The sequence below is a fragment of the Eptatretus burgeri genome, chromosome 2 (genome assembly GCF_056783735.1).
Source record: "Eptatretus burgeri isolate ZD-2024b chromosome 2, Ebu_testis_v1, whole genome shotgun sequence".
In the NCBI taxonomy this organism is placed as follows: domain Eukaryota; kingdom Metazoa; phylum Chordata; class Myxini; order Myxiniformes; family Myxinidae; genus Eptatretus; species Eptatretus burgeri.
In genome coordinates, this window is record NC_140962.1 from 56829075 (window position 1) to 56838184 (window position 9110).

A 9110-nucleotide genomic window follows, 5' to 3' on the forward strand; every position below is an offset into this window, starting at 1 on the left:
TAAATGATCTAGCTGAAAGAGGAATTAAGCTTGTGTCTGACTTTATTCATACATGCAATGATGAGAAACAACGTCAAGCATTGCTGCAGTGCATGGAAGAGCACAGGAAGATTTACCCAGACTATACAAAACAAACGCTATGTTCTCTGTAAGATATCTGTGTGGTTGCTTGTTTGCGAGATTGTTATGTTGTCATATATGAAAACCATGTCGCTTAAATCATATTTGGTTGTTCTTATAATTAATTGATCATGCTCTCATTTGTCATTAATAATGTCTTAATGAAAATGCTACTACTGATATTCTGTAAATGCCTAATAATGTGCCGTGCAATAATTGTCAAAATATGGGATTTTCAGTGAAATTCCAAAATGGCAACCCCTTCTCAAAATGTTGGGACAAGTTGTGAATAATATTTACGGGTACTTACTATCATACTGGTGCCTACTGAAGTGCATTCGGCCTTCTATACACAGAGAAATGTATTTTTTTAAATATTCAAAAATCAATATTATATCCAAAAATATGGATTTTTCCTGAAATTTCAAAATGGCGGCCCGTGGTCAATAAAGGCGGGAAAATGTTCAAACTTTGGTCGATCACCTCACTTCACGAGTGGAATCGTTATTTTATTTTTTTTTTTTTGGCTAATTTTTCATTGGGTTATTTTTCATTTTTTTTGGGGGGGGGGCATTATTTTTCATTGTTTTTCACCAGAATTGTTTTTAAAACGTCTTGTGAAAGTGATTTCTTCCTCTTTTTTGGTGACAGAAGTGGTTATTTTTCATTGTTTTTCACCAGAATTGTTTTTAAAAAGTCTTGTGGAAGTGATTTCTTCCTCTTTTTTTGGTGACAAGAGTGGTTATTTTTCATTGTTTTTCACCAGAATTGTTTTTAAAATGTCTTGTGGAAGTGATTTCTTCCTCTTTTTTGGTGACGGTGGTTATTTTTCATTGTGTTTTCACCAGAATTGTTTTGAAAACGTCTTGTGGAAGTGATTTCTTCCTCTTTTTTTGGTGACAAGTGGTTATTTTTCATTGTTTTTCACCAGAATTGTTTTTAAAACATCTTGTGGAAGTGATTTCCTCCTCTTTTTTGGTGACAGAAGTGGTTATTTTTCATTGTTTTTCACCACAATTGTTTTTAAAACGTCTTGTGGAAGTGATTTCTTCCTTTTTTGGTGACAGAAGTGGTTATTTTTCATTGTTTTTCACCAGAAGTGTTTTTAAAACATTTTCTGGAAGTGATTTTTTAATCTTTTTGGGTGACAGAAGTGGTTATTTTTCATTGTTTTTCACCAGAAGTGATTTTTAAAAAATTTCTGTAGTGATTTTTTTTCCTCTTTTTTGGTGACAGAAGTGTTTATTTTTCACTGTTTTTCACCAGAAGTGTTTTTAAAACTTTTCTGGAAGTGATTTCTTCCTCTTTTTTGATGACAGAAGTGATTATTTTTCATTGTTTTTCACCAGAATTGTTTTTAAAACATCTTGTGGAAGTGATTTCTTCCTCTTTTTTGGTGACAGAAGTGGTTATTTTCCATTGTTTTTCACCAGAATTGTTTTTAAAACATCTTGTGGAAGTGATTTCGTCCTCTTTTTTTTTTTTTTTTGGTGACAGATCCATCATTTGTGATGTTTAACATTCTGTGGTCCAGTATCTTGATAATCGTGGGATCAAATTTTACTTTTTGCCCACAGCTTTTATTGTTAAACCACCCAATTGCTTAATGTTTCTCACTTTCCTCTTTTTCAGCACAGGATGTTTAGACAATGAATATTGCCAATCCAATCACTGCTTCAACAAGCCATCAAAATAATGAACTGCTTCCAACGACCACCTATCATTCATGATGGAACATTGGTGTCAATTTTTTTTGGTTCAGCACCGGATACAGTTCCGTCTTTAGTGGGATACAAAATGTAAACTGTTTATCCTAGTAGAGGTATGCGCTCTGGCGAGTGCCGTTCTAATTACCAATGTCATCACTAACTTGGGAGATTTTTATGCCTCCGCTGAGAAAGTCTCCGGAGGCATTGTTTTCAGGTTGTTCTTTCGTACAACTCGTATGTACGACCATACGTCCTTGCTAATCAACCGCTTATCTGATTGACATAAAATTCTCACCATACTCATGTAAATGTTTTAATGATAATTATGACATCATAGATCACGTGGTGTGGCAGCCATGTTGGAAAAAAGAAAAAACTTCGGACCTCTGTATCTCTGAAACTGCTCCATGTAACAAATTGATTCTTGGCATGTCAAGTACTCCCTATTGGAAATACTTAAGATTTTTTTTATGTCAGAGGTGACTTCGTTATGATGTCATAACTGCATATTTTGAATGCTTTATCCGATCAGTATGACAATTTGAGGGTCGTGAAGGGCGATATTATAGGGGGGGGGGTTGATCATGTCATCGGTCATGTGGTTCAGCAGCCATATATTTTTTTTAACATAAAAACCTCCAAAAAACTTCTTCGAAACGGCTGAACAAATAGAAGCAAATCTTTGCAGGTATGATTGCCTATCCATGAGGAACAGAAACTTATCCACCTATGATGTCATCGGTTTGCTTGAAGTTGCAGCCACATGGGTCACATGGGCTGGCAGCCATATTGTATTGAACGAAAATCTTAAAATATATATATATATATATATATATATATATATATATATATATATATATATATATATATATATATATATATATATATATATATATATATTTCTTGATCCGCTTCATCAATTGACGTGACACTTCACAATTGTGATCAAGTTGTCATGGGGAATATATGGTTTAAATTTCAACCTGATCAGATGCATGGTCTGGCAGCCAGAATTATTTAATATTTTGAATCTGGGTTCAGGGATTTAAATCAAACTTGGTATAAGTATGTATCATGATGTAATAATGTGGGCAGAGACATATCTGTCGATGTCACGACGTCAAAGTGTTCTACTTTTTTTTGGGGATGCATGCTGTGGTTGCTGGTTGCATCACTGATGCAGTGCCCACTGTTTCCAGTAAGCTGGTACTAATTTTGCCGACCTTGGAAGGATGACAGGCTGTTAACCTACCTGGTGTTAATTCAATGGACCGACAGGGCTTAAACTGAAGACCTTAAGGCAGCCACTTTAACCGTTAAGCCAACACCAGGCTTACTTGGGAGATGATTACACTAAACATTTGATTAGATGTTTGATGCTGCATTGAAATTATGATGTTGGGTGCTCAACCTCAGTAGAAAACTATTTGAGTGATTTGCTTGTAGTTGCAGCCACAAAACTCAACTCTGCATCACTTGCCACATGTTGATGGTACACAGAAAAATCATGCCACAGACCAGGAGGTAGGTTTTTGAATTTACTCAGGATCCCAGCAAACAATGGGCAATTATTTTTCGAAAGACTGCATTATTTAATATCCACAAGCGAAATGTTGGCTTTTGAAACAAACGGTTTCACATAATCTTCCAAGCGAGAGCATTCTCATTGATGATGAAACATCAGCAAGACTATGTAGATGGATCTTATTCATTTGGGAAGCAAAGCAAGATTAGATAGGTTGGAAGCAAATACCTCAGCTATCCTACCATTCCTAAGTTAAACACTTGAGCATTCCAAGTTGGTGTCATATCTTGTGTCCTCGTGTGGAAAGATAAATTAAGTTTGAAACGAAAAAAAAAAAATTTAAAATCCTTTTGAGAGTTGGTACGGATGTGTTTGTAGAGGCAGTGGGAGGTTGTTGCTGAGTCGATATTCAAACCCAGGGAAGTGCACATACCTCAAAGCTATCATACCAGCCTGAGAGCATCAACTAAAGTGGATATTAAATTTGAAGAACTTGTGTTGGTGCTGAAGGCTAGTGCCTATCTGCATTCACAGACACGTATAACGGTCGATGGAATCAACAGGAGGTTGATTGAGATATGCCAACCACCATGGGAAGCAAAGAGAAACTGACTTTTGCTTGCTGTCGGAGAGAGGACCTTGAACGGTTTATCGACTTTGTCGATTACCTCCACCCTGCCCTCAATTTCACATTGGAGATCGAGTACCTTTGTCACCTTATTAATATTTCAGTCAGTGAACGGACTTGCCACCTCTGTGCGTAACAAACCTCCAGATTCACACAGCTGCCTCATTTATTCATCCTCCCACGTCCAAATATCAATTTCATATTCTCAATTCCTCAGGCTCCAGTCTCCACAGCAATGATTCAGACTTAGGATTTAAATCAAACAAGTCTGAAGACGCCGATGGTTCACGAGCGGTATTTGACGATGTTGATTGTTTCAGAAGTCAAGGATGAGACAATGTGATGATGTTTGACCAAGTTATAAAAATGATCAACATGATGTGGTACGGGTGACAGGTTATTAGCTGCAAAATGTCGAAACCCGGTTTAGTTCAACAACTTTAAAAATTTGACCTTTGCATAACCTTTAAAGGTCACAAAACAATGTTGTGGACATTAAAATAAGGAAACAGGATACGTGCTATAGCTTATTGGAGTTCGTTCGCCGAAGAAGGTCGAAAACCCGGTTCGATTCCCACAACTTTGAAAATTTGACCTTTGCGAACTTTAAAGGTCAAAGGTCAAGGATTATGACCTTTGGTGCAAAACTTCCTCTGGAACATTACAGGAACAATATAACGTCATATAGGCTTTATGGCATTTCGCACTCCTCGGATTAGCCATACTTTGATGAAATCAGCCTAAAAACAAACTTGTAGGGGGCGCCACGGACAAGGTGTTCGAGATAGAGCAAAATGGTTTCAAGACTTTAGGTGGGGAATGACCTCAAGATTATGCATAAAAAATATTGTCATCCGAGCTCTCAATGTTTGGGCGGTCGTATGATTTTTATGTCAAAATTCGAAATTTTCCAACTTCGTGACCTTGACCTTGGGAGGAAAATGAAAAATCGAGCTCCGTGGGGCTATGCAGGTGCCATTGGGCTAACCAAATACTGAAACCCCTGCCAGATTCGACAAACCCCCTAGGAGAAGATGCAAATTGGAATCGGCTACCCCCTAAAAACACAATTCGCAATTTTCTAAGTTCGTGACCTTGTGGCCTTGACCTTGGGATGAAAATGAAAAATCGAGCTCTGTGGGGCTATGCAGGTGCCATTGGGCTAACCAAATACTGAAACCCCTGCCACATTCGACAAACCCCTCGGAGAAGAAATTTTTTTATGTCAAAATCGCGATTTTCTAAGTTCGTGACCTTGTGACCTTAACCTTGGGATGAAAATGAAAAATCGAGCTCTGTGGGGTTATGCAGGTACCATTGGGCTAACCAAATACCGAAACCCCTGTCAGATTTGACAAAACCCCTAGGAGAAGATGCAAATTGAAATCGGCTACCCCCTAAAAACACTTTTTTATGGGCGGACCACGCCTATTTTCAGGAAAACACAACTAGATCATGATATAAACCTCCCACCAAAATTTCATCAGGATCGGATCAAAACCCACGGAGCTATGCTCGGGACATACAGACAGACAGACAGACAGACAGACAGACACACAACAATAACGAATATAGTGGTCACTTATATTTTTCGTGAAAATATTTTTTCGTGAACCAATTATATTTTCCGTGAAAATATTTTTTCGTGAACCAACGAGAGAGTTCATAGAACATCTTACCTCACACAGTATTTAAGTATATAATTCAATTGAAATCAAATAATGATTTTAAAGTTCGTATAAAAAAAATTCCGGAAGTTTAGCACCGTTGATACAGCGTCTAATGCGCCAACTTATTTAACATGTCCAAGTACTGCAAAACTGGAGTTTTTTGGAAGCGATAAGGTCATTTGTGTTCGACAGTGTTAAAGTATTTACTGTAAATAAATTGAAATAAAATAAAGATTGTAAAGGCCATATAAAAAGTCATTTCAAAAGTTTACCACCATTGACGCAGTGTCTTTTTACCCCCCACATTATTAAACACGTTAAATTTATTCTTCATGGTTGTTATTTGTGTTCTTTATAATGTCCTTATAAACAGTGTTTCCTGTTTGGAATGATTAAAATTTTATTTGAATGCCAGATAGGCAACAGAGTAGAATAATTATCTCAGTCCACTCTGCATACGTGTGATCGGGACAAATTCAGAGCCAAAGTATTTCTAAACCGCAAGCTTGTTTTCCGATTCGTGTTCAAAATATACCATTCATTTACAATAAGTTGTTCCTCGATCATAAACTGATCTTTGTAGATGGACGGACAGACAGAATTGGCAACCAATTGCTTAACCCCTATATTCACTTCGCGTGTGCAAGGTAATGAGATGTGCCTATTCCTCACTGAGCGTGCCTTTCCCCACCCGCATTGCGGCTGGTACACTGCAGTGCACCAGCAACACCAACAGACAGAAAGGGAAATTCTCCTACTCTCAAAACTCTGCCCAGTCTTATATTATGCAATTCTTTGTCACGTCCTCTTTTCCTTTCACCTCCTCCATCCCCTTGCTCCCAAATCAATTGCAGAGCCACGTTACACCTCCCGACGCACTCGACACCTCACACTCAGATGAGATGCTCCACTGTGAGTTGCTGATCTATGATTGCATAAATGTGGCCAGACCAGCGGTGAGGGTCAGTTCATATGCAAACAGTCTCTGCTCACCCACATCCTTTCTGCCTTCTGCCAGTACTCTCATGTGTGCTTTCCTCTCTCTCTGTTTATAAAGGAAGCACTAGTCACAGTCGGTGAACCGGACCACTATTCGGCACTGTCCAGTCCCTGCAATCCACAGCCCCTCAGGCTTGTTTCTAATGGCTACCTGGGTGAACTTTGCCAAGGCCTATCCGGCTTCCAGGCAGTTGAGATATGTGCGTGAGGCACTCCCTCTATCCCGAAATACCCATGCCATCTACGCGCAAGTCCCTGAGCACTTGTGCAAAGCTATTTAGTAGCGGTGGCTGGGCATGCCAGCCTGAGGGACCGACGTACCTGCATGCTTCCGACCATGGCACAATTGACAGGTTCCGAAGACTTGACTGATCGGAATAACCATTTGGTCCACTTATATCAGAGGTCTACAGTATCTACAGAACTCAATTTTCCTGCAGAGAACCCAGATATTGTTTCACAGAAATATTTATTTCACAGGATGTCGCAGATTCTTCTGTGTATCTTCATGATAACTTTATCCTTTGGTCTGACGAGCCTGATTCGCACACCGACGGTGGTGTTGCTGTGGCTGTGTGTATGTTTGTTCTTCCATATCACATAATCTCTTCCCCTCACTGGTCACCCCCAATCCTATGGTGTAAATTTTGCTTTGTGTGCCTCTCCGTAATGTATTGTTTTGTGATGTGCTCTATAATCCACCCCACACCCCCTCCTCACCTTTCATTCCTTACAACTCCATATACAAGGCTCTCTTTACAAAACAATGACACCCTCCTCACTCCTGTTTGTTTTTCCTTATCTGTGGAGACTTGAAGTGCTACCATGCCAGCTGGCTTTGTTTGTTCACAAGCATGGCCGACTTGGCTTAGACATTTTTTGAAGCAGTTGGAATTACTCAGTCTCTTTCTTTTCCAACACACATCTCCACAAATGGCAACCATATATTACTGGACCTTTTTTGTTCCTTTCTTCAAGTTGTTCTGCTGATTCTCAGCTCCTCAAGACTCTTCACAACTTACTCCCAACCTGAATTCAACTTTTTTGCACAAAATCTTGACCCGAGTGCACTGATGCATATGGTGAGGCCATCATGAGGAAACTTGCATTTTCCTGGAATGTAATTGCTCCTCATAACTTGCGGTGTCTCCGCACAGCTTGGAACCATTGTCTGTCTGTTACATGAAGAGCCAGGGCCCAACGTCTGGCTCGCCTGTGATCCAAATTCTCCAGCTTCGCACCATCCTCCAAAGCCTTGTGGGAGCTTGTCAGATCCATTTTGAGTATATATTCCCCTTCTATTAGTTCCTTCCTGAAGGATGCAGTCATGCACGACACTGCTCAGGGGAAAAGCAGACTTCTTCAACTCTGTTTTCACTCAAATGTCCAAGGTCCTAAATCCATCCCTTCTTGCACTCACCCTTTCCCGCATTACAAAATGTTCCCAACTGTATATGGACCTCCACCTCACCACAGTAAATAAATTCTTACCCAGTTCAACACCTCTTCTGCAACCAGTAATGAGGGCATAAGTACTCTCGTCGTCTGCAGGAACTGTTTCTCAGTAAGATCATACTCTCTCTCTACTCTCTTTTAAAGCTACCTCTTGGATAGAAAGTTTCCTCCATTTTGGAAAGTTGCAAATGTCACTCTTAGCTATAAGAAAGGTTCCAAAAATGATCCCCTCAACTACAGTCCAGTCTTCTCCCACTCAAAACCAAGTGATGGAATCCATCATTGCAGTCGACCTCGGGCGCCATCTCTTCTCTCAATCACTATCTCTGACAAAAAAGTATGACGACTGACCTGGCTGTTCCACCTTGGATGTTACTTCCTCAGACACAGTAGTGGATAGATGCCTTGAACCACAAGCAAGAGATTAGGTCCATCACTCAAGATATCTCTCAAGCCTTTGACACTGTCCAACATCCAGCCTTGATTTCAAGGTTGTCTTCATTTGATATTCAGGGCCCCTTGCTCAAGTGATTGTCTGACTTCCTTGATGAGTGGAAACACCAATGGCCTTTCGTGTCCTTCCTTATGATCTTTCCCTTCATGCTGGGGTTCTACAAGGCAGCTTCTTAGGACCTATATTATACTTGATGTATGTGAATGATCTGCCTGATTCTCTTGAAAACCAACTTTACTATTTTGCTGATGACTCTGTCTTGGGTATATCACTCTTGTGAATGGTATGTCACTTGTGAAAGGCTGGCCATTTCTGAATCCCTTTCATTAGACCTACACAAGACAAGCTGCTGGTCAGACATGTAGGCCATGACATTTAATGCCAGCAAGTTACACACTCTCACACCTTCTCCACCCAAAGATTGGCAATCTAATTATCCAATCCACTTCTCTGAACAACCACTGAAAAGGTGCAATCCCTGCAACTATTTGGTCTCACTATCTGTCATAATCTTTTGTGGGAGGATCATGTCAACAAACTGGCATCAAAG